We start from the raw sequence: 22,693 nt of genomic DNA on the forward strand, positions 1-22,693 counted from the left end.
TAAGCAAAATTATAATAAATTAAATCATGGAGTAAGATAATAATCAATGAAACAAAATGCTTTACATGGGATTTAAGTGTGAGAGAAAACAGTCAGATTTTTAACATTACTAAAAAGCTCTAATATAAAATATAGACAACTGTAAAATTCTCTTTCTCACCATAAACACACAATATGCTGTTAAGAATTTATCTTGCGGTAGTGTTGAATCATCCAAATCAGCTAATACAATGTTGGAAACCTGGTTAATTTTCAAATCTACCACAAAAAACAAAACAAACAAAAAAACCGCTAATTCTAGCAAGATCTTTTATAGGAAATAAAACCTAAGAAGTTTCATTAGCACTGAGAGCATGTTTCTTCTTTGTCCTTGGGTGACTTGAGAGCTAGAACAGTAAAGCAGTTAAAGCAACTTCCATGAGGAAGACACTCGAATGTGTCCATGTCTCTTCTCCTAAATTCTTTCCCTATCCTGTTTCTCTCATGTTCTTGATCTGGTGCTCACCCCATTCCACCATTGATACACACATGCATGCACACACATATACCAACATTAGTCTTCCATTTGCAGTTATTTTAACACACAGGAATCACAATATAAACAAATAAATGAATTAATGAATAAATAAATAAGCAGGATTCCTTTAAGTCAGCTGATTTTTTTTAAAGGGGGAAAACAAAAACAAAAGTGAAACCAGTTTTTCACTTCCTGTTTGGAGGATAAAATAAGGCCCTTTCACCACAGAGGCAGCTGAAGTCTAGGCTGAAGATTTCAGGCAGCAAACTACCAGAATCCGGGAAAGAACCAGCTCTACTTTCTCTCTAATATCTCTGGAGCAACCTGAAGACAGGAGCTTGGCCTCAAGAAGACAAGTAAGTGAAGGAAAAGGAGGGAAATGGGACAGACAAAGAGATAGAATGACATACTCAGAGACTAAAATAAAAACAGAAATTGATGGAAACAGGCATAGGGACAGTCAGAGACACAGGCAGATTAAGGCATGCTAAGAACACAAATAGGAACCTGGCTTTCTCATTGTTCCAATAAACAGCTCCAAATCTGGGGGAAAGGGAGTACATTATCAAAACAAACAACTTGGTAATTTTTATTGTCAACTAAAAATAAATCTAGACTTAGGTTAAAAAGAGACTATTTGAAAGGATTATTGCAATAGGGGAAAGAGACTATTGTAATAGAGAAAATAAGCCAAACATAGAGCTTCAAGCATCTCAAAAGGAGAGGCAGAAAGGAATATTTTCTTAGAGGAAAGGGTCAGCAGGCTAAGAAAAACACAGTATACAGGGAGTGGGATAATCAGGGAATATTTTATCCTTAGGAGGGATCATTAAGGAGAGGTTGTATGCTGGGTCAGGAGGAGAGTGGGTCAAAGTTAAGGGGACTGAAAAGGAGAGAATTTTAACTAATGTTTAGTTTCAAACACTTTCCAATTGATCAGGGGGACAAACAGCTCAGTGAATCCTTTATGAGGCAAAGAATGGAATTCAAAGGGTCTGTGTCTGCTGCTATATTTAAAATAGGTAACCAACAAAGACCTACTGTATAGAAATAAATAAATAAATAAAGTTAATTTAAAAGGGGTGGGGAGGTCTGTGTCTGGCCTCCCTATAAGTAATAAAGGGACACACAGATGAGTTTATATAAGTCATATGGGGAAAGGTGGCTCTTTGCAGTAAACTAATTCTCAGAACACAAAAGGATGGATGGATTTCTTTAACCACCACTGCTTTCCAGGAGTAAAGGACTCAAGAAAAGTATTATGATTCATGTAGGTAACAGGTGCTATGGTAAGCACAGAGAAGAGAGGAACTAACTCGACCTGGAAGAATAAAGGAAGGCTTCACAAATAAGGAGAAACCTGAATTGGGTTAGGAGCATAGTGTCCTGGGAAGTGCTCATGTAACATAATATTTTAGGGGAGGAGACAATTTTCCTTCTAGATTTTTTGGCTGGTTTAATAACTGAATTGACATAAAACAGATTAATGGGAGAAAATTAAGTTTAATTACATACTTACAAGATCCCCACCGAGACATGAAGACTCAAAGCAATCTGGCAATTGAGGCATATATACTATCCCAAGCTAAGGAGAAGGAAGTAGGAGTGTAGGGCTTCAAAGGCGAGGAAGACATTTCACAAGAAGATGAGAAGAGCAAACGATTGGTAAGCAAATGTTTGCCATGCCATGCAGGTACATCTTTCTGATATAAAAAGTTGACTCTGGTAATAGCTGTCTCTGGTACAGGTCCTCTATATGACTCTTTTAGGCAGTTTAAGGAGAGGTAAAAAGTTTTCCTGAGTCTGCTGAGTCATAATTACCTTCAGCTCAAAACAATCCACATGCCAAAGTGGCAGATTTGGAGGTGGCATATTCTGCTCCCCCTCAACATATAGGGTTAAGAAAACTATGAGGCTGAGGACAGATGACAGAGTATAGTTTCTAAGAGAAGTAAGTGAACTAGATTTAGGAAAAGGAAAAAGAGTGGTTGTAAAAGGAATTGGGTTAATTGTTGCCAGATTGTGAGGGGTTTTGAATGCCAGGGCCCAGTAATTTGATCATATCATAAACCAATGAAGAGTTTTCAAGTTCTGTAAACAAGTAAATGATTTACCTACAAGTTTCAGGATGCAATGTGAAAGATGGACCACAACAAGGATAGAGATAACAGATGCAAGAGCTTCTCATACAGAGCAGTCAAATAAATAGGGCAAACTAATGCCGAGCATTTAGTAAATAACTAACAAGGACAACAGTTTAGGGGAAAAAGTAGGGAAAATGGGCTTCCAAGAAATAAAAGGTGCCCACATCACCATTTCCCCATCAAAAAGGAATGGATACCCCCAAATGGCTAGACTTAGGAATTCAGGATGAGTTTCTAACTGGATAAGCTGTTCAACACAGTTAATCCAACAAGTCCAAAAAGGAGCTAAAGGAATAATGAAATCTATAATAGGAGGCAGAGACTAAGAGGTAAGCTAAAATTTTATTACTTTTTTATTGAGCTATAATTCACATATTATTCTGCTGTGCAACATGATTCCATATGTGTATATATTGCAAAACAATAACCAAAGTCTAGTTAACATCCATCCACCACACAGTTATAGTTTATTTTTCCTGATGATGAAAAAATTTAAGGTCTTCCTCTTAGAAACTTTCAAATACATGATACAATATTATCAACTATAGTCATCATGCTGCACATTAATCTCCCCAGGACTCATTCATTTTATAACTGGAAATTTCAGCCTTTGTCCTTCACCCATTTTGCCTTCCCTCTCCCCCACCTCTGGCAACCACCAACCTTTTCTCTGTATCATTTAGTTTGTTTTTGGTTTTGTTTTGTTTTCATTTCCATATGCAATTAAGATCATATGGTATTTATCTTTGTCTGACTTATTTTACTTAATATAATGCCGTCAAGGTCCAACCATGTTGTTACAAATGGCAGAATTGCCTTCCCTTTTTTACTGCTGTATAATATTCCATTAGAAATGTACCACATTTTCTTTATCCATTCATCCATCAATGGGCATTTATGTTGTTTCCAACTATCATTATTGTAAATAATGCTAGAATGAACCTGGTGGGGGAGAGGGAGGATTTTTTCAAATTAGTGTTTTCTTTTCCTTTAGATAAATACTCAGAAGTGGCATTCGTGGATCATTATATTTGACAGAAACTGGGAAAGGCTGGACACTGCATAAAGAGCCTAAAGCAGCTCACGATTAGCAACAGAGTCTTTGAACACACATTCTCTAACTACATATTGAAAGCAGCCTCAAGTTACTCTCCATCCCATTATCTGCTGTTTCTTTTCTAGCACTTAAAATAATCTGAAATTATTTTACTTATTCAAATACTTACAAGTTTATGGTTTGCTTCCCTCCACTAGGGGTAAACACTGTAAGGGCAGGTATCTAACCTGCCTTATTAATCAATCAACAAACAGTACCTAAAACATTTCCCAGCATGATGATAGCCCTCAATAAATATGTGTGAAATAAATGCTGAAATTTTTAAAATCTTTGCCAAACTTCCGATCCATGGTACTTGTATGATCTAGTTCACTCAAAGGCACATTATCATAATGGGTACAGAGAGAAGAGATGGTCAACAAAGAGGAGCTCCCTAGATTCTTCTATTGTTTCTCTGATATCAGTCTGCTTTAAACTTATCTGTAAATAAACCAGATTTTTCATTTGTTTAATATTCAAACTCTTTACTCTTTATTCTAAGGATAGGAGAATATTTCCAGGATATATTAGAGTTGTTGTTACTGTTGTTGTTATTAATTCTGTACAACATTTAATGTATATTTTCATTATGGAGAATCAGGCCATACTGCCGCTCTGGGAAATATTCTTCTATTGTTTCTCTGATGATTTTTCTCAAACATCCTTTCTGATCTCTCCTTCTGAAAAACATATTAGACTCAGTCACATGTTGGCAGCATTTCTGGATCTAGCCTGCCTGTCTCCTTAATGAGCTTTATAGCTCTTCATAGCCCTTTCCGTGTCTTTATCCTTTGAGGTTAAATTCTTAAAGATCCCTCAGTTGAACATTCTAGCATAGTAGTTGAACCTTCATGTGTATTCATTCAAATACTGAGACAGAAAGAACACTTCAGTTGGAAACTAAGAAGTAAAGAATCTCAAAGGAGATATCTTCATGTTCAGGCCAACAGGAATGGCAAATTTAGTTTTTACAGTCCCATCTTTTCTCCATTAAAAAGTCTCCTTAGAATAGGGTTGGGTTTTTTTTTCAAAATATGATTGAACACTTGGCAGCATTTATAAAATTAAAGTTGGGGGTTTATAAAAACCATAGTTCCTGAGCAATAAGCTAGACATCCCATGTCAGATTCTCTGTGAGTGGGGCTGGGAACCCACATTTTTAAGATGTCCTCAGGTGATCATTATCCAAAATAAAGACTGAGAACAACTACTTTGAAAGATTAACTCATACTTTTAACTTTAAAATGGTTTAAAACCAAGTCCAGTTCAATCAGTCAGAGGAGTGAGGACATTACAATCCTTAACACCTCCATTAATTTGCTGCAATTTCTGCCTTCTTTAAATATATCTCTATAATTTGGCATTCAAATAGACCAAAACTATATGATAAGCTAGGTGGAAAAATCATTGTCAAAATCTTTCCAGCACCACAAAGTATGGGCAAATAATCTACCTCTAGGCCACAAGTCCTTCACTGTAGGCAACACTGAAGTAGATAAGAACTAAAAAACATCTTTTCTTCTCCTCATCCTTCTTCCTACTACCCATATCTCTACTTCTCTTTCATTGACACAACCCCAGTATCAGCTCTGAGGCACACAAAGCTACAAAGAATGGCTTGTTGCCTTGGGAAACTATTGGAACAAGTGCCTATACACAGCACTCAGATATACACACTATTTTACATGTATTTTTCTTAGAGAATAAGTCAGTGGAAAGACACAACATGGTCTTCAACAAGGATGTAAGTCTTTGACTGTTAATAGATCCTTGCTGAAACTCACAAAGTTGAATTTTTATGTGACTTCAAAGGATTTCTTCCCAGACACTCTAGACAGGGGTGGGAAGGAGGGATCCTGGTATACACCTTAACTGTAAAACTGATTTACTCCTGAGGAAAATACTAGTGTGTCTGGACCTACATACACCTAGTAAAGGCCACTGCATTAGTCTTCAGCAGAGATCATTTTGTTAGGTTACATAAGTACCAGGGACTCGGTCTTTAGCAAGGACTAAATATATGGATTGATTTCCACAATACACTTTCTCTAGTCCATATAAAGTCTTAGTTGTACCATTCTGCTTTGTGAGCAAAGGTTGTGTCCACTGTGGTATAAACCAATGCTCCTAAATCACTGGCAGATCACCTCCTAATGTGGGGATATATCCATGGTCTGCTAGCTCCCTTCAGGGAAGGTCATCTTGAAAAATGTCTTCTGACACATTCTACTCCTATCCAATGCCCAGCAGACTTACTCATGCAGAGTGAGAAGAGCCTGACAGTGTAAGAGGACACACAGACTCCCCAACTCCAGTGTCAGGACAATATCTGTCCAAATCTGAACCAGCCTGTCCAGTGGAGACAATCATTAAGGAGTCTACCCTCCTCCCTATGTGCCTTTGTCTGTGCCCTTGAAATGACAGCTATGAAAATTCTAGCTCAACAGGCTTAGTCCTAAGTCTTAGAAAGAAAAAGCAGCTGCGTTACTGTCCTACCCTTTTGGTTCCTTCCTAACCTATTTGGAGGTCAATGGCTATGGGATTTCAAAGGCTGAAGAGGCTTTCTTTGGGTTACAGTCTCCCACATTTCCTAAAGGAAAGAGACTTCTCGTTCTGAGACAACAAGAAAATAACTAAAACATTAGTAGAAAAGAGACACAGCAACTCCCTTAACTTTCAGTCTACTCCAAAATGATGAAAGTTATTTTGCATGTTGCAGCAATTTCTATGGCTAATATTTCCCATTATCTCATGGCAGAAGCACCAGGAGACAGGAAGCCACCTCTGAAAGTTAACCTTCAGGATCAGCATTCCTGACTGCAGCTGTGGTATGTAGTTTCTAGTTAAAATTTAAAAAGAAAGAAAGAAAGAAAAAAAGCATGGCCTTAATTTAGACCCTTCTGTCTTGACTGATCCTTTCATTCCCCAATGTTTGTAAGCTTCCCAATCTTTATTGTACTTGATATATTGTCATCAAACCCTATATTTATGCTTCCTGGAGTGGTGCGTCTGCCATTCTACTTTCAGTTTTCATGGTCTCCTGCAGATTGGAGCCTGCTCCTCTACCTTGGGGAGCTTCTCGTTTTCCTACATGTCCATTCCTGGTGATGTAGGATCCTATGGCCCTTGGGCCTTATTCATCCCATTCGAGCAGCCCTTGTCTCTTTTCATGATGTTTTCCCCATTACACTTGCCACTTTTCTGGTTACTTTGGTTCCTAGGCCAATCTTAACTAGATATCCTCTCTGAAAATTTGCCTCTACCACCTGGAATAGGTGTAGGCACCAAATGAATTCCATGTACAGAATAGCTCAGCTACAATCCTGAGCCACCTAAATTCCAAGTCCCTTTGGCCAACTAAAAGGATGTCTTTAAGGTTATATGTCTCCCCAGATAACAGCCATCCTACTTGTTTCCATGGCATACACTCCCTGGGCTATGCTTCCCTTAATTCCTTTCTACACTCTACCTTGATGCACTGAAAAATTCCCTGGAACCTAATCTTCATATGTATTCCTTCTAAGTTCTCTGGTTTAGCTCTTCAAGTCCCCACTAACAGCTCCTCTCTCCAGATTTTCCTAAAATGTGAGGCATGCTCTTATTACTAGGAGAATCAGATTCTCCCTTGGCTTAGTGGTGGAAACTTCCTTTAGGTCCTCCTCCCCTTCAGTGGATTTACCTCATTGAGTCCCACATCCCTCTGGGCACTGAGACTGTGGTTCCAACAGGGCTTTAGAAAAATTAAATGATAGGAGGAGTTAACATTTATTGAACCCTTAGAATAGGTCAAACACTGGGCTGAGCATGTTACATATTTTGTCACATGGCACACAGATGAGGGTAGCTCCATGATTCTAGGCCTATGTAATGCCCTCCCCCTGCTGCTAGCTCATAGAATGTGGCATAGATGAAGGAATTTTTCAGATGAAATTAAGGTCCCAAATCAGTTGATTTTGCATTAACCAAAAGGAATATTATCCTGGGTAGGCTTGACTTAATCAGGGAAAAGACCTTAAAGAGTGACTTGGCCTTTCTTGAGAGATAATTTTCCCTCCCACTGGCTTAAAGAAGTAAGCTACCATGTTGAGGGAGGGCCTACAGAAAAGATAATGTAGCAAGGAACTGTGGACAGTCCTAAAATCATAAGGAGATGAATTCTGTCAACATGTATAAGCTGAAAGCAGCTTTTCTCCAGTTGAGACTCTAGATGAAAATACAGCTCTGTCAACACCTGGAGTGCTGCCTTGTAAGACCTTGAGCAGAGGACCCAGCTAAGCCATGCCAGACTCCTGACAGAAATTGTGATATAATGTGTGTGTTTTTTAAGATACTAAGTTTGTGGCAATCTATAATACAATAATATAAAAATAATACAGATTTTGGTGCCTAGAAGTGGTACCTAAAACTTGGGCACAGCTTTGGAATCAGGCAAGTGAGCAGAAGCTAGAAGAACTTTGAAGAGCATGACAGAGAAAGCCTATATACCTTCGACAGCCTGTTAGAAGAAATCCAGACTTTAGGTATGCTGCAGTGAGGGCTCAGAAGAAATTGAGGGACATGTTAATAGAAACAGAAGGAAGAGGATTCTTGTTATGTAGTGATAGAAAGCTTAGCAAAATTATGTCCTGGAGTTATGTACAAGGAAATACTTAAAAGCTGGTTTTATATTTAGGGAGACTTCCAAGTAAGGTGTTAAAAGTGCCTCCTGATTTCTTCTTGCTGCTTATGATAAAATGTGAGAAAAGAAAGATAAATGGGGAAAGAACTGTTAAACAAAAAGGAGCCAAGCCCTTATTATTTTGAAATTTCTCAGCCTCTGCAAAAGGCAAAACCCATTAGAATAAAGAGATTCACAGTCTTGAATCTCTGTTGATTATGGTTGTACAACCTTTTCCTAAAACCTCAGAAAGATTAAAAGGTAAAGAAATCAGGCACAAAAATTGTCCTTTCGAGAAGATAAGGGTTTGCCTCACAGATATCAACCAAATTAGAAGTCCTCTAGGAAGCTTAAGGTCACTGTTCCCTACCATCTCAGCGGGAGGCCAAGGATTTGGTCACTGTTCACTACTATCTCAGCGGGAGGCCAAGGCTTTTCCAGAAGGGTTTGTCTGGAAAAGAACCATAGAAGTGGCTTTTGTCTAAAGGAGTGAACCCCACTGAAATCTACAGAAGATCCACAAAGTTCTTGAGAAAAATTTGTTCAGCAGAAACACTGCTAGCTGTTGTTGGATGGAGAGTCTGTTTACGTCTGTCAGATCTAGCTGGTTTACAGTATTGTTCAACTACCCTGTTTCCTTACTGATCTACTACCTAGTTGTTTTATCCATTATTGAAAGTATAGCAATGAAACCTCCAACTATTATTTCAGAACTGTCTATTTCTGTCCTCACTTCTCAATTTTTGCTTCCTATGGTTTGGAGTTCTGTTGTTAGGTTCGTAGGTTTACAAGTTTTATATCTTTTTGATGGGTTGACAGTTCTATCAATATTTAGTGTTCTTCCTTGTCTCCTGTAACAATTTTTGACTTAAAAGTCTATTTTGTCTGATCTTAGCATAGATACCTCAGTTCCCTTTTAGTAATTATTTGCCTGGAGTGCCCTTTTCCATCCTTTCACTTTTGTCCTATATATCTTGGATATAAAATGAGTCTTTTCTAGACAGCATATAATTGCATTTTGTTTTTCAATCTATTACGAGAATATTTACTTTTAATAAAAGAGTTTAATCCATTTACAAAAATTACTGATAAAGAAACACTTATTCTGCCATTTTGTTTTGTCTTTTATATGTTTCATATCTTTTTTGTTCAAGGTCTCCATTAATTGCCTTCTTTTGTGTTTGATTTTTTTGTAGTGTATGATTTTGATTCCTTTCTAATTTCCTTTTCTGTATATTTTAAAAGTTATTTTAGCATTGGTTGTCCTGGAGCTTACAATTAGCCTCTCAAACCTGTAACAATCTATGTTGAATTAATATCACATTAGCTTCCATAAGTATATAAAAATTCTGATCCTACACTGCTCCATCCCTCCTCCCCTTTATGTTGTTGTGTCACAAATTACATCTTTCTACTTTGTGTGCTCACTTAACATAGATTTATCATTATCATTTTATTCATTTGTCTTTCAATCAAATTGGGAAAGAAAAAGTCACAAATGAAAAATACAGTAATACTGGCTTATATATTTCTTTACCTGTGTTATTTTTTCATGTGGCTTCAAGTTACTGCCAAGTGTTCTTTCATTTCCACCTGAAAGACTCCCTTTAGCATTTCCTGTAGGACATATCTACTAGTGATGAGCTCCCTCAGCATCTGCTTATCTGGGAATGTTTTAACTTCTTTATTTTTAAATGATGGTTTTGCCAGATATAGGACTATGGGTTTTCTCTTTCTTTACGTACTTTAAATATGTCATCAAACTGCTGTCTGGCCTCCATGGTTTCTGCTAAGAAATCCAGTCTTTTTCTTACTGAGTCTCCCTTGTATATGACAGTCACTTTTCTATTGCTGCTTTCAAGATTCTCTCTTTGTCTCTGGCCTTTAAAAGTTTTATTATAAAGTGTCTCAGTGTGGACCTCTTGTGTTTTTCCTCCCTAAAGTTCATTGAGCTTCTTAAATGTGTAAATTCATGTATTTAATCAAATTATGGCTTTTTGGGCATAGTTTCTTCAAAATTCTTTTACATCATTTCTCTCTCTTGTCTCCTTATGCAACTTCCATTATCTGTATGTGGTATGCTTGATGGTGTCCCACAGGTCTCCTAGGCTCTCTTCATTTTTATTGACTCCTTCATCTTTATGTTCCTCAAACTGGATAATTTTAAATGACCTATTTTCAACTTCTCTGGTTTTTAATTCTGCCTGCTCTAATCTGATGTTGAAATTCTTAGCGAATTCTTCATTTCAGTTATTGTAATTTTTAACCCCAGAATTTGTTTGGTCCCTTTTTACAATTTGTATCTCTTCAGAGATATATACTATTTTGGGCATATCATTCCCCTGGTGTTACTGAATCTTTGTCCATGATTTACTTTAGCATTTTGAGCATATTTAAGCCAGATGAATTAAAGGCCTTGCTGAATATATTTTATGACTTGATTCCTCATGATAGTTTCTATTCATTTTTCTGTGAATGGGTCATATTTTCTTGTTTCTTTGCACGTTTTAAAATTTTTTTTGTGGAAAACTGAACATTTTGAATTTTATAATAAGGTAACTCTTGAAATCATAATCTTTCTCGTAATCAGGGTTTGTTTTGGTTTGTTCCTGTGGGTTTCGGTTATATGTTTAGTACTTTTCTACCTTTTTCTCTAAAGATATTTGTGGTTTGTGCTCTCTGAAATGTGTTCTTTAGCTTGTCATGAGCTTATGTGTTGATTGAGATTTTTCTGCCTAAAGACAAAACAAAAAACAAACCAACAAACAAAACAAAAAACACCTCGCTTTGGTTACTGGCTCAGTGTTTAGCATTCCTCCAATGCTTAACCTGGCCCTTTACAACTCTGCCTTAGCCTTCACTTTCTGCTTCTGAACCTAAGGATCATTTAGAGGTATAAATCCTACACACAGGGAACTTTTTACTGTTCCACTTCCACACAAAATCTCTCTCACCAGTCTTTCCTACCAAGTTTCAGCATGTCTATTATTTGTCTCAACCTTAACATCTTCCCCCAGACAGTAGGGGTTGTCCATTTACCTTTCTTGTTTGCAAGGAATGCCCTTCACTTGGTTGCTTTTGTGCCCTGAAGAAGCTCTGTGCTACACAAAATAAAAACAAAACTGCCTTTCGTCAGTCCTTCAGGTAGCCCCCAGAGGGCTCCAAATAGACAAACACAGTTCTCTGAGATCAAGGTCTGCTCTTCGCCCTTTGAAAGCAGGGACAAGGGCCTCACAATGGGAACGTGGGCTGATATCTTCAAGATTCCCTCAAGCAGGGGAAGAAGGTGGCCCAAAGGCAAGTAAAAATGCCACAACACTCCTCTACCATTTTTAAGTTGCCTTTTTCTTGATCAGCAGATACTTGGTTACTATAGACCTTTGATTATTTTCCAGATTTCCAACAAAGTTGATTCTGATGTTTTTTCTCTTGCTTCTTTATTGTTTCACTAGAAGGATGCGCCCTTGGAGCTACTTATCCCTTCATATTTGCGGACGTGCTCCTATATAATTTATTTTTCATAATGGCTGTGCTTAATAACTGCCTTACAAAATTCCTGAACATTTGACATTTGGTTCTCATGAGTCAGTATAGGCTGGTTCCAGCATACCATGAAATACTGTCAGTGAGGGCATAACAGAGGTTTACAGAGGTCTCTGAAAAAGCACTGAGAGCATGTCTATAAGAAAGGTCTCGGGGCTTCCCTGGTGGCACAGTGGTTGAGAGTACACCTGCCGATGCAGGGGACATAGGTTCGTGGCCCGGTCGGGAGGATCCCACGTGCCGCAGAGCGGCTGGGCCTGTGAGCCACGGCCACTGAGCCTGTGCATCCGGAGCCTGTGCTCCGCAACGGGAGAGGCCACACCAGTGAGAGGCCCGCGTACCACAAAAAAAAAAAAAAAAAAAAAAAAGAAAAAAAAAAGAAAGGTCTCCGAACCCAGCCAAGAACTGAAGGCCTATGCTTGAGATTTTATTCCTCCCTAAAAATGCTCTTGGATTATTTTTGAACCCTTTTATCAACTATTCTTCTCCCCTACACCTAACCCATTTCTGATCTCAATGAGAGCTTCTCACAAAAGATAGACCCTTAGCCACTCTAACTCTCAGTTATCAGAGCTCCAGAAGATTTTAGGCACCTTTCAGCAGGCAAAGTAATAAAAGACTGCAGTATCACCATATGATAAATGTCAAATAATATTCTAAATCAAGCTTTTGTAGAAGAAAATGCATGAAGCAAAATTTCTCAGGCTCTATTATAATTTTAGACATCATAATTATAGTTATAATTAGGGTCACAGTATGTAAAAACAGCACTGGCCAGGCAGAAATGTTTATTTCTAGGAAGTTAAAGAAACTTAAATAAAATTAAAATTCTGTTGCAAGAATGAAGTTGAGACAGGATCTATAAGACATGGCAACATTTCTTTATGTGGAAAAGTTTTCTATCATTGCCAAGGCACTGCTGACTTAAAAAGAAAAGAAAAACTATTGTTTCTGGGAAATGAGAGAGGGAGAGAGAGAGAGAGAAATAAAACTGAAAGCCTTTCCACAGCAGTTGGTAGAAGCAAAGGAAGGGATGACCCTGACAGCTGGGTGATGAATAAGGCTTATATGTGTGATGCCCCACCCAGGGGCACTCACACTCATACCCACACAGGACAACCCACCTTATAATCAGTATTCCTCTTTTTATGATAATTTTTAAACTTGAGTCATTATTAAACACATAATTCAAGATCCTTGAGTCTTTGCAAGGTAATAACAAATGTTAAAACACAGTAAAAAGTTTTTCTTTCTTTTTTTTTTTTAACTTCCTTATCTTATTTTAAAATCAGGCCCTGTGCTACACAGGAAGCCAAAGCCTAAACTAAAAGCGGTCAGCCTTAACTCTAAGAAAGAACCCACTCTATATGCACATATCTCTGGAACAACTTGAAAACAGGAGCTTGGCTTAAAGAGACAAGTTGGTAAGAAAGAAGGGAAATGGAAGAGAAAGGGGTATAAGAATTGACCCAGAGACTGAAACAGAAACAGTGATGAAAAAAGTCAAAAGGAGCAGAGACTAAAAACAGAGACACAAGGATAGACTATAAGACTTCTTAAGAACAAAACATGAATTTGACATGGTGGTTGATGCATAATAGCTACAAGTATGGGAAGAAGGGGAGTACACGATCTAAACAGGTAATTAAGAAACAGTTAGAGGGCTTCTCTGGTGGCACAGTGGTTAAGAATCCGCCTGCCAATGCAGGGGACACGGGTTTGATCCCTGGTCTGGGAAGATCCCACATGCTGCAGAGCAACTAAGCCCGTGCGCCACAACTACTGAGCCTGCACTCTAGAGCCCGTGAGCCACAACTACTGAGCCCACGTGCCACAACTACTGAAGCCCACGTGCCTAGAGCCTGTGCTCCACAATGAGAGAAGCCACCGCAATGAGAAGCCTGCGCACTGCAACAAAGAGTAGCCCCCGCTTGCCACAACTACAGAAAGCCCGCGTGCAGCAACAAAGACCCAATGAAGATAAAAATAAATTTTTTTTAAAAAGCTTTAAAAAAAATCAGTTGGAAAATCTATATAATATATATAAGTACAAGGTACTATATTGATAGCTCAGAAAAGAGAGCTATGTACTCAACCTAAAGATGAATGAAAGGCTTCACAAATAAGAAGAAATGTGAATTAGGCAGAAGGAATATAGAACCCCTGGCAGAAAAGGTGGGGAGGAAAGGCTCATCCAGGGTAATATTTAGAGTCAAGAATGCCATAAGAATGAAGGAAGATGGCAGAGTGTGGTTTTTAAGGGAGAGAGTGAGGTAAGTATTAGGAAAAGGAAAAGGAGTGGTTGTGAAAGGTACAGTAGAGTATGATTCTTGTTAAAGTGTAAGGGCCTTGAATGATAAGTCATTTTAATTTTATCACAAGACAATGTAGAATTTTCAGTTTTCTAAACAAAATAATACATGATTTAAATTTGGATGTCAAAAGGATGACTCTGGATGTATTGTGGAAAAGGAATTACAAAAGAGGAAAAAAATTATTGAATATACCAGAGCAAAGATGAAGGCCTTGTGGCAGTGTGTATACAGAATAGGTAATAGACTAATGAGCAAATTGATACAGGTGATATATAGGATAATCTATGCCCAATATATATAGTAGATGCCCAACAATGAAAAGTTATAGATGGAAAACTATGAAATAAGGTGTCCTGAAAACATATGTGTCCATACCACTATCCCCCATTATCATTGGGGGATATGTGTGGTCTAAAGGTGAATCCGGACAGGAGCCAGAACTGGAAATGAGTCTGTAATTAGTATGAGACACATTCCTACCCACAGAAGTTAATCCAACACCACCAAACACCAACACCAAGTACAAAGTGAAAGAACTGGATCACAGATAGAAAGTGGGCACCCAAAACCAAATACAACTCTAAGAGAAACTAGAAAAGTTAGAAACAAATGAGGAATGCTTCAAAAGATTCCCATGATTAGAATCAGAACTACCTACATTTCATGACACCTTATGCATTCTCGTGAGAATCAAGAAGTAAAGTCATCTAATGAGGATTAGAGCTCCAATTAAAGCTCTGTTTCTCCCTCCTCCTAGACTACTCTCATCATTTCCTTCCTCCTAGACTGATGCAGAACCCTCTCTGACCATATCTTATTCATGCCTATAACCCCATTTTTGAGCAGAACACCTGGCACATAGTCTATGGTATGTACATGGGTTTGAACTGGATGGAAAAATTTGAGAATATGATGTCTGACTGTAGTGAGCTAAAGAGAGACAGAAATCAAAGGTGACGATTTGAAATCTGAGACACTGGAAAAATTAAAATAGGATGAGTGTGATGGGAAAACACAAGGAGGAAGAGGTTTGGAAATCGGTGATGAGTGCAATTGGGACATCCTGTTTTGATCCACCTTCATGGGGAGTTCTGACTGGTGAAGACCACATCTCTGTCTTAGGCTGATCCCTAGATTAGCTCTCCAAATGCATGTCTTCATGCCCTCACCCAGGTATTCAACTTTCTTCTCCTCTCCCCTCAACTATCCACCAACAATCCCCAAACATGTGGCCATCCCCTGCCCAGCCTAAAGGCTTTCTACAACTCATTAGAGACACAATGAAAACATGTTGTGAGCAGTGTTCTACATGGGGACATTAGGTTGGGTTGCTAATCATATTGTTCGAGTTCTCTTTTAGTTACTTATTTTTTCTTGGTTTGCTTTATCAGGTACCAAAAAACATACTACATACTAAACCTTTCCTAAAGTAGTTGTGGATTATCAATTTCACCAAGTAATTCTGTAAACTTTGCTTTATTTTTATTGAACTTATTTTTTAGAGCACTTTTTTAGGTTTACACATAAATAAGCAGAAGTTACAGAGATTTCCCATATACCTCTTGCCCCCGCATGTGTCATCTCCTGCATTATCAACATCCCCCAACAAAGTGGCACATCTGTTACAGTGACGAACCCACATTGAAAAATCAATTATCACCCAGAGTACGTAGTTTACATAGGTCTTGCACATTCTATGGGTTTTGAAAAATGTCTAATGAAGTGTAACGAACCCTTAAATATACAGAATAGGTTCACTGCCCTAAAAATCCTCTGTGCTCCTCCTACTAATTCTTTCCTTGTAACCACTTATCTTTCTGCTGACACCATGGTTTTGTCTTTTCCATGTCATACAGTTGGAATCATAAAGTATGCAGGCGTTTTAGTCTTGCTTTTTACACTTAGAAATATACTTTTAAGTTTCCTCCATGTCTTCTCATTTCTTTTCATTTAATTTCACTTCATTCTTTTTAGAACTGAATAATATTCCATTGTCTAGATGTACCACATTTTATTTATCCATTGACCTATTGAAGGATATCTTGGTTACTTCCAAGTTATTGAAATTATAAATAAAGCTGCTATAGACATCTGTGTGCCAGCTTTTGTGAGGTATAATTTAGGTAAATACCAAGGAGCATGATTGCTAATCATATGGAAAAAGAATATTTGGTTTTGTAAGAACAATCCAAACTGACTTTCAAAGTAGCTATTCTGTTTGCACTCCCAGAAGCAATGAATATGAGCTTCTTTCATGCCAGACCCTTGTCAGCAATTGGTGTTGCCAGTGATCTGCATTTTGGCCATTCTAATAGGTACATAGGCATATCTCATTTTATTGCACTTCACAGGTATTGTGTTTTATTACAAATTGAAGGTTTGTGGCAACCCTGCATCAAGCAAGTCTATTGGCACCATTTTTTTCTCTCCACAACCCCTGGCATCCACGGATCTTTTTACGGTATCCGAAGTATTGACTTCCACTATTTAATATAGTTGGAATCATAAATTATGTAGCATTATCAGACTGATTTCTTTCACACAGCAATGTGATTTAAGGTTCTTCCATCTCTTTTCATGGCTTTATAGCTCAATTCTTTTTTTGCTAAATAATAATCCATTGTATGGATGTACCACAGTTTGTTAATCTTTTAACCTACTGAAGGACCTCTTGTTTGCATCCAAGTTTGCAAATATGAATAAAGCTTCTATAGATATCATGGGGAGGTTTTGTGTAGACTTGTTTTCAACTCATTGCAGTAAATACCAAGTAGCTTCGTTGCTGGATCATACGGTAACAGTACAGGGTTTTGGTGGTTTTTTTGTAAGAAACTGCCAACTAGTCTTCCAAAGTAACTGTAACATTTTGCATTCCTACCAGCAATGTATGAGAGTTCTTAGCCATCCTAATTGGTGTGTAGTGGCATCTTGTTGTTTTAATTTGCAGTTCTCTAATGACAAAGATGGTGAGCATTTTTTCATGTTTATTTGCCATTTGTATGTTTTTGGTAAAATATCTGTTCAAAAATGTTGCACCATTTTTAATTGGGTTATTTTTCTTACTGTTGAGTTTTAAGGATTCTTTGTACATCTGGGATACCAGCCTTTTATTAGATATATATTTTGCAAAGACTTGCTCCCAGTCTTTGGCTTATCTTTCTTTTTTTTTTTAAACAGTATCTTTCATACAACAGAAGTTTTAAAATTAATGAAGTCCACTTATCAACTTATTCTTTCATGGATCCTGCTTTTGATTTTGTATCTAAAGTGTCATCGTCAATCCCAAGGTCACCTACATTTTCTCCTGTTATCTTCTAGGAGTTTCATAGTTTTGCATTTTATATTTAGGTAATACGATCCATTTTTTTTTTTTTTTTTAATACGATCCATTTTGAGTTAATTTTGTGAGGAGTGCAAGGTCTGTACCTAAAATTTATTTACCTCTTCATTTTTTTTGCATGTAGATGTCCAGTTATTCCAGCACCCTTTGTTAAAACTATCCTTTCTTCCATTGGATTACCCTGACTCCTTTCTCAAGATCAGTTGACTATATTTGTGTGGGTCTATTCCTGGATCTTCTAGCCCATTCATCAATTCTATTTGTCTCTTCTTTTGCCAGTACCATACTGTCTTTTTTTTTTTTTTAATCTTTATTGGAGTATAATAGCTTTACAATGGTGTGTTAGCTTCTGCTTTATAACGAAGTGAATCAGCTATACATATACATATATCCCCATATCTCCTCCCTCTTGCGTCTCCCTCCCACCCTCCCTATCCCACCCCTCTAGGTGGTCACAAAGCACCTTCGTAGCTTCACAGTAAGTCTTGAAATCTGGGAGTGTCAGTATTTTGACTTTGGTCTTCCCCCAATATTTTGCTGGCTATTCTGGGTCTTTTGCTTTCCTTGTAAACTTCAGAATCAAGTTGTTGATATCCACACAATAACTTGCTGGGTTTTGGCTGGGATTGCATTGTCTCTATAGATTAAGTTGGGAAGAACTGGTCTTAATATTAAACACAAAATATCTCTCCATTTATGCAGATATTCTATGATTTCTTTCATCAGAGTTTTGTGGTTTTCCTTATATAGATCTTGAACATATCTTATTAGGTTTATACATAAGTATTTCTTTTTTGAGGGTGCTAATTTAAATGGTATTGTGTATTTAATCTCAAATTCCAATTGTTTATTGCTAGCATATAAAAAAACAATAATTTTTGTAAGTTAACCCCTGTATCCTGCAACCTTGCTATATTCACTTACCGGTTCCAGGAGATTCTTCTGTTGTTGATTCTTTGGCATTTTTTACATAGAGAATCATGTCATCTACAAACAAAGACAGTGTTATTTATTTTTTCCCATTCTGTATATATTTATTTCCTTTTCTTATCTTATTAGCTAACTCTTCCAACAGGATGTGTGATAGGAGTGATGAAACGGGATTCCTTTACCAATTCCATTTTAAGAGGAAAGCTTCTAGGTTCTTACCATTGTGTGATGTTAACAGTAGGGTTTTTGTTAGTGTCTTTTATCAAGTTCAAGAAGTTCTCCTCTATTCCTAGTTTGCTGAAAGTTTTTATAATGAATGGGTGTTGGATTTTGTCAAATAGTTTTTCTCCATATATTGATATGATCATGTGATATTTCTTCTTAGTCTGTTGTGGTGTATTACATTAATTGATTCTGAATGTTGAATCAGCTTTGCATACCTGAGATAAGTCCCACTTGGTTGTGGTGGATTATTCTTTTACACATTATTAGATTTAATTTGTTACTTTTTTTTTCATGAGAGTTATAGGTTTATAGTTCTCTTTCTTGTAATGTCCTTTACTGACTTTGGTATTAGGGTGATGTTGACCTCATGAATTAAATTAGGAAGTATTCCCTCTGCTTCTGTCCTCTGAAAGAGATTGTAGATATTTGGTACAATTTCTTCCTTAAATGTTTGGTAGAATTCACCAGTGAATCCCACTGGGACTGATGCTTTCTGTTTTGGATGGGTTATTATTGATTCAATTTTTTTTAATACACACGGGCCTATTCAGATTATCTATTTCCTTTCATGTAAGCTATGATAGCTTGTTGTCTTTCAAGGAACTAGTGCATTTCATCTAGGTTATCAAATTTGAGAGCAAACAGTTGTTCATAGTACTCTTTTCTTCATCCTCTTAATGTCTATAGGATTCATATTCATAACCCGTTTTATTTCTGGTACTAGTAATTTGTGCCTTCCCTCTTTCTTTTCATAGTCTGAATTATCACTTTTGTTGGTATTTTCACAGAATCAAATTATGGTTTTATTGATTTTCTCTATTGATTTCCTGTTTTCACTTTTATTGGTTTCTGCTTTAGTTTTCATTATTTCTTTTCTCTTGCTTATTTGAATTTAATTTTCTCTTCATTTCCTAAGGTGGAAACTTAGATTATTGATTTCAGATAATTTTTTCTTATATATGAATTCAATGTAAATTTCCCTGTAAGCACTGCTTTCACTGTAGTTCACAAATTTTGATAAGCTGTATGATCAAGTCTTTTTGTTATTTCATTTTTTCTGTTAGTTTGACAGTTACTCTTCTGTTTGACATTATATTAGAAATTGCAGCATATATTCTACTTAACAAATGGCACCAAAATCAATAGAATCTTTGACCCTCCTCTCAAATACCGCAAGCACCTGTTGGTGATATTTTCCTTCTCCTGAAAAAACATGCCTTAGTAGTTCATTCAATGTGCATTTCCAAGTAGCAAACTCTGTCAATGTGTTCTTTTCAATCATGTTTTTCTTCCACCGTAACTCTTTAAGGATATCTAACTCTGTATAGAATCTGAGTTTGTCAGCTATTTTCTTTCAATAAATTAAAAATTCCATTCCACTGGCTTCTGGCTTCCATCAATGCTGCTGACAAATCAGCCCTCTCTCTAATTATTAGTTGTTTGAAGATAAAATCTGTTTTTCTCTAAATGCTTTGTTTTTGCTGTTTTGTTTTATTTTCTGCAATTCCACTGATATGTCTGATTGTGAATTTATTTGCCCTCCTTGGTGTATGCCAAGGTCTTAAATGTTGGCTTTAATTTGTAATGGAAATATTTCAGTTGCTTAAAATTTATTTACCTCTTCCATCAGATATTACTTCACTATCCAGTAAATTCCTTGAGGCTCCAAAGAATTTGTCTTAAAAATTTATCTAGACATTTTAGACATCTTCAGTTGAAAAAGTTGCTCTGAGTTTGAGACTGCCATAAATCTAGATTCAAATTTTAGTGACATTGGGGAAGATGGAAAGCACAAAATAAGAATGAGTATAAGATCAGATGACAATTATAGAAATCCAATAAAGACAAGGTGAAGGCAAAATCTTTTGGAGAGCTGGTAGGGGATTAAAAAGAATTAAGATTGAAGAGAGATTTAAATGGATAAATTGAAAGGACATGGTGAACTGCATTCATGTCAGCAGGAAGAAGGATGAGTAGGACACCCATTGACCTGGAAGTACGATAGTGACATTCAGTAGGACAGGAATTCCAAAAAGGGGGGAAACCTGAATAATGTGAGAAGTTGCGACATGTAAAATCTCATCTCATCTGCTGCCCAAAGATATGTCCAAAGGCATTGGGGGGAAAAACATAACACTGAGGAAACACTGAATACTAGAACATTTGGTCCTACATACACACATTAAGATGGCATCAGTAGAAAAGAGATCTTCATACTCCATATACAGTTCATAATATAAAAGTTATTCATGGGCTTCCCTGGTGGCGCAGTGGTTGAGAGTCTGCCTGCCGATGCAGGGGACATGGGTTCGTGCCCCAGTCCGGGAAGATCCCACATGCCGCGGAGCGGCTGGGCCCGTGAGCCATGGCTGCTGAGCCTGCGCATCTGGAGCCTGTGCTCCGCAACGGGAGAGGCCACAACAGTGGGAGGCCCGCGTACCGCAAAAAAAAAAAAGTTATTCATAATATAAAGATATTATTAACTAGTGTCAGATGAAGAGTAAGAAGTGAGTGACAAGTATAAACCAGGTAAGAAGTGCATTTTATTTATTTACTGAGATATAATTAACATATAACATTGCATAAGTCCAAGGTATACACCATGTTGATTTGATACATTTATATATTGCAATATTACCAACATAGAGTTAGCTAATACCTCTATCACATCACATGATCATTTCTTTATTGTGGTGGGAACAATTAAGATATACTCTCTTGGTAACTTTGAAGTTTATAACACAGTGTGTTGCTTATAATCACTATCTGAACATGAGATGTCTAGGACTTATTTATCTACTGTTTGCACATTTATATCCTTAAACAACATCTCCCTAATTCCTACATCTTCCAACCCCTTGTAACCAGCATCCTCCTCTCTGTTTTCACTAGTTTGGCTTTTTAGATTCTACATATAAGTGATATTATACAGGATTTGTCTTTCTCTGTCTGACTTATCTCACTTAGCATAATATACTCAAGGTCCATCTGTGTTGTCACACACACATGGCAGGATTTTCTTCTTTCTCATGACTGAATAATATAAATATTCCAGTGTGTGTGTGTAGTAAATCTTTATCTGTTAAGCCATGGACTGACACTTAGGCTGTTTCCATATCTTGGCTATTGCGAATAATGCTGCAATAAACATGGAAGTGCATATATCTCTTCAATTCCCTGTCTTTACTTCCTGTGGATATATATCCAGAAGTGGATGCTGGACAATATTGTGGTCCTATTTTTAATTTTTGAGGAACCTCCACAATCTTTTCTATAGTGGCTGAATCAACTTATATTCTCAGCAATAGTATACAAGTGTTCCCTTTTCTCCACATCCTCTCCAGCATTTATTATTTGTAGACTATTTGATGATGGCCATTATGACTGGTGTGAGGTGATACCTCATTGTGGTTTTGATTTGCATTTCTCTAACAATTAGCAATGTTGAGCATCTTTTCACATGCTTGTTGGTCATCTCTTCAGGGAAATGTCTTTTTAGGCCTTCTGCCCACTTTTTGCTAATCTCATTCTTTTAATGTAGCTGTCCAGTTTTCCCAGCACCACTTACTGAAAAAACTGTCTTTTCTCCATTGTGTTCTTACCTCTTTTGTTGTAGATTAACTGACCATAAGTGTGTAGATATACTTCTGGGCTCTCTATTCTGTTCCATTGATCTATGTGTCTGTTTTTAGGCCAGTACTGTGCTGTTTTGCTTACTGTAGCTTTGTAGTATAGTCTGAATCAGGGAATGTGATACCTCCAGCTTTCTTTTTTTCTCAAGACTGCTTTGGCAATTTGGTCTTTTGTGGTTCCAAATAAATTTTAGGATTATTTGTTCTTCTTTTGTGAAAAGTGTCATGGGTATTTTGATAGTGATTGCATTAAATCTATAGATTGCTTTGTGTAGTATGCACATTTTAACAACA

General features: G+C 37.1%; 2 protein-coding genes across 7 annotated transcripts in view; one reads left to right on the plus strand and one right to left on the minus strand.

Annotated features, from left to right (window-relative positions):
- The window catches only part of ZNF215 (zinc finger protein 215), a 206,603-nt gene that overhangs the window by 115,735 nt on the left and 68,175 nt on the right, over positions 1 to 22,693 (minus strand). For 2 of the 6 annotated variants that reach the window (XM_067038736.1, XM_067038735.1), the window contains one exon: positions 18,537 to 18,599. The exons of the other annotated variants lie outside the window; for them this stretch is intronic. The gene's annotated coding sequence lies outside the window, so the exon portion shown is untranslated. The remainder of the gene's footprint in view (positions 1 to 18,536; positions 18,600 to 22,693) is intronic. 6 annotated transcript variants of the gene reach the window in all.
- The window catches only part of LOC131759438 (interferon-induced very large GTPase 1-like), a 32,364-nt gene continuing 10,369 nt past the window's right edge, over positions 699 to 22,693 (plus strand). Inside the window, exons 1-2 of the mRNA XM_059068528.2 lie at positions 699 to 873; positions 6,516 to 6,585. The gene's annotated coding sequence lies outside the window, so the exon portion shown is untranslated. The remainder of the gene's footprint in view (positions 874 to 6,515; positions 6,586 to 22,693) is intronic.

The sequence above is a fragment of the Kogia breviceps genome, chromosome 7 (assembly GCF_026419965.1).
Source record: "Kogia breviceps isolate mKogBre1 chromosome 7, mKogBre1 haplotype 1, whole genome shotgun sequence".
Taxonomy (NCBI): Eukaryota; Metazoa; Chordata; class Mammalia; order Artiodactyla; family Physeteridae; genus Kogia; species Kogia breviceps.